Source organism: Cyanistes caeruleus, chromosome 1 (genome assembly GCF_971803275.1).
Source record: "Cyanistes caeruleus chromosome 1, bCyaCae1.hap1.1, whole genome shotgun sequence".
NCBI classification, from domain to species: domain Eukaryota; kingdom Metazoa; phylum Chordata; class Aves; order Passeriformes; family Paridae; genus Cyanistes; species Cyanistes caeruleus.
This window is the reverse complement of record NC_141701.1, coordinates 60,527,494-60,531,487: the sequence shown is the minus strand read 5'-3', so window position 1 is coordinate 60,531,487 and position 3,994 is coordinate 60,527,494. Positions and strand designations below refer to the sequence as shown.

General features: G+C 42.0%; 1 long non-coding RNA gene across 1 annotated transcript; it reads right to left on the bottom strand.

The window, feature by feature from the left end:
* Positions 1 to 1,492: 1,492 nt before the first annotated feature.
* LOC147655534 (uncharacterized) lies at positions 1,493 to 3,738 on the bottom strand. The gene is made up of 2 exons (XR_015288555.1): positions 3,642 to 3,738; positions 1,493 to 1,803 (listed from the first exon to the last, which is right to left on the bottom strand). It is a non-coding gene; the product is annotated as an uncharacterized LOC147655534 (long non-coding RNA).
* Between the last annotated feature and the right edge of the window lie 256 nt (positions 3,739 to 3,994).

The window sequence follows — 3,994 nt, the reverse complement described above, 5'->3', positions numbered from 1 at the left end:
AGGGGAGTTGCACTGGCTGCCAGCAGGGATGAGAGGACATTTCATAGGCACCATAGACTACTGAATCAGATTTCAGGTTTCTCACTTTGTTTTGTAAAGTTTTAAGGCCTGGCCCACCTATGCAGGAAGATGAAGAGCTTCACACCTGCCTGATGAAACACACACACTGAGAGCATGCATGCAATGCGTACAGTGCAGTTAATGTGTCCATTAACTACACATATCAAATGGAAAATGTCTGTACAGGTCACAAGGCGTGGTAGGATCTGCCTTGGATGGGGTAGGGAAGAAAGGTGATCAAGAAGGGCTGATATGACTCATACAACATCACTCAATACTGACAGAAGTAGACCTGCTCCAGTATTTCTGTGAGTTTGATTCTCCTTTTAAATCCCCTCCTGAGTTTACAGTGTGTTACTTTTTGGTGCTTGAACTTTCACACCTGTTGTTTGTACACAGAGTATTAGCACAATATTCCCAGATGTGTCTGACTTTTGTGCTGCCATTAGGCTATTTCCCTTTCTTTTTGTGAGAGACGGACAATTAAAAACATTCCCACTATTTGTAAATTCTCCTTGTGAGGAACACAGCAGATTGCCTGGATCTTCTGCTTGTTGTTCTGGCTTCAGTTTCAGAACTGAATGCACTCCTTCTGCTCCGTCTGTTTGAGTTTTGACAATGCAAAGGATGAAGCTGGAGGAAGTCCCATATATAAGCGAGGTCTATGCTTCTGCTTTATCTCATTTTTAATTGAATTTCAATTGGATTCTGCTCATTTTTATGTAACTCAGTGCAGGAGGATACAGGATTTTTGTAATACACTTTCTGCAACTACAAGTTTTCTCTAGTCACGGAATGATAACATATAATGGGCATTATATTTAAGCACAGCTGATGTTTTCAACTAGTACCCTATTCCTGCAAAATAAGTTGTTTTGCACACATTTGATTTATAAAACATATATAGGAGTAGCTAAAAACTTCACTTGAATACATTAGCATACATTTTTCCTTTTAATTAACTGCATGTTAATTATTCATCCAGAAGAAGACAAACTAGTGCATTTCCTTCAAGCTGACTATGCAGTGTGCTTCTGTAATATGCCTTCTTCTTGCTGGACAAAGGACCAAATCTTCACTTAGTTGATGTATGTAGGTGTTCCCCTTCATTACAATCTCTTACTAGGAGCCTTTTCTTTCAATTGGATTTTTTTCTACAAACTTCTCCCTAAGAAGACTGTGTCTTCTTAGCCTGTCTTTGTCTTGTAGGTTAAGATTTTGTATCCTTTCATTTTGCAACAGTACTCTGCTGATAAAGCCAGTGCTGCAATGTTTATTGTCAAAAAAACATTCCTGTAAGAAAGTCTATCAACACAAGCATGATAACTTGTCTATGCAGTATCTTTATGATATTTCAGATTTACAGATGACTTTAAAAATTCTTAATTGTGCAATGAGTCTTTTAGTTATTAATTAAATATTAATAGCATTCTTTTGTAGCTTCATATATGTCAGGTTTATTTTGTAGAATATTCTGCAATGAATTACAGTTGAAATAAGGAACACAATCAGCCTGAAGTAGGAGTTTAAGTTTGCTTGAATAGCCCAGTTACACATTTCTGTGTGTATTATGAAACCAACAAACTTTTATTAGCAAACAACTTCACTTGCTAAGCACTGGTTCAAAGAACATATGTCATTATACACTCTTTTTATAAAACAAACAGGCAAATGTAGAAAACTTTATAAGCTCATCTTGCAGCTTCTTTGAGTGTATAACTTAGCAGTTTGCAGGATTGAATACTATAAAAGAAATTAAAAATTCAATTAGAGCACAGCACTACAAGATCATTAGAAGTAAAGTGGTTTGCATTGTGCTAACTGAAAAATTCTGCTCTTTTGGGGTGTTGTAACTATGCCTGCTGCTAGGGTGGACTACATGGGTGGACCTGTGAGTTAGATGACAGCCGTCTGCCTGGGGAATTCGGAATGTTTGTTCTGCTGGAAACACATAAGCCTAAAATTTGTGACATGCAGTGTAAATTCATAACATATTAATTCAAACCATTAAAAAGAACTACTAATAAAAAGCCCTGAAAAAATTCTGCTACCAAGCCATGCCAGCTTATCAAATTGAGACAAAAAAACCTGACCTGGTCAAAAACTATCAGTCAGAGAAAGGAAAGCTTACTGTACAAGCTTGGATTCAAGCAGAAGAAAGGGAAGGGTCCACGTCCCCAAGTCCAAGCTATAGAAAATCAGGTTTCTGATCTTAAGCTGTCATGGCAAGTGAGAGAAGGTCAACTTTACAGGTGTGGCTCACTCAACCCTTGGTGAAGCAGCCCCCATGAAATGTGTCACCCCACAGGGCTGCTGGCTTTGGTGAAACACCAAGCTTTCCAATGGCTAACCTGTGGGGCAAATCCTTTGTCCTTGACCTCAGCCTGTTCTCCTGACTCTCTTACAGAGATGCACTAATTTTACTAGGTTGTAAATCTAATTTAGACATTCTCAGGAAGGTTATAATTTGTCACTGAGGGTTTTTTTGTATGCGTACAGTATTTCAATGTATTGTCACCTGTGTTTCAGGTGGAATAGTTTACACCCAGGACACGTGCTGGGCATGCTGGCAGTTTTCTGCCTTTGGTCCCAGATTATGTCCCTGCACCCCTTTCTAAACAGTTGCATTATGCAATCAAAATCCAGAGCATGCCAAGCCCTTTGGCATAGCCCTGCTGACAAAGCCCTCCATTCCCAGGACAGAGAAGGGCAGGGCTGGGCTGCAATGGCCCAATCACTGTCTCTGCTGCACAAGGCTTTGCAGCCATGCCGTCTGTGTGAGCAGGAACAGTGAGAAAGGCTTCTCTCCCCACAGATCCCAGCCCACCATGAGTTTCAAGGTGGACAGATGGAAGCCCCATTGGATCTAGCTGTGTAGGGAGTGCAGATTAATTGCTATCTGACTGTCACAGAACGGTACCAATTTCAATTGCCTGGGAAGCACTGCCTGTTCCAAGCCAAAGGAAGAATAACATTTGCCTGATGCTATTACTTTTCTGGTTCTCCTGACTGCAAGAGGAAGAAAGAGGCATGGTACTGCTCTGGAAGCCTGTTCCCCCAGTGAGGAGAAATAAAGGCACCCTATCCTGCAGGCGAGTAATTTTGCTAGTCTGCTATGCCAATTACCTGTTTCTAAAGCCCTTTTAAATTAGATACAACTTAATTCTGTTTCACTTTCAGGTCATAACATTGTTTAGAAACAATATGGAAAGACAGACACAATAATAAATGATCTCTGTGGTTAAAACCAGAGAGGGCTGAGGTTTTCATCTTTGCTGCTAGCCCCTTCACTGCTGATGGCCCCTTCACTAGGCTTCAAAGGATATCCAGCAGAGTGGCCCTGAGTACCTCTTAGCACCTCTGCCCCTGGTGCCCATGCTGTGACTTCACAAGGTGGATGCTGTGTGTCAGCACATTATGGGACCCACTTAGGTGACAGCAAAGGGGACTTGCGAGTCACAGCTCAAAATGGCCATGAGACTTTGGCAAACATGAAGAGAGAGGGTGTGTGAGGCAAGAAGGGAGGTCTGTGCCTCTTGCTGCTACCCTGCTTGCTGAGCAGTGATAGCAGCAGGTCTCACCTGGGATGTGCCAGGGGAAAGGTACGTGCTGTCTCTGCTGTCTCGCGGGCATGGCTGCCGATGCGGCGGTGACCGGTTACGTCTGGCAGATGGGGTCCTGGAGTGAGAGCAAAGATGAGCTGCTGTGCAGAATAGATATGAGGCACAGTGCTAGCAGCAGAACAGAGGGAAAAGACCCAGTTGTGTGAATTTCCCTGTCTCTCAGACCTTGTAAGTCAGCATCTATTGAAAATGGTGCTTATTATTCTGGCTCCCAGGCTTCTTTACTGATCATCTTGAAGACATTGCCTTGTCACAGTAAAATAGTATTTGCACAGTGCTGGATAAAACTTAGAACTCTTAGTTCTTTGGAC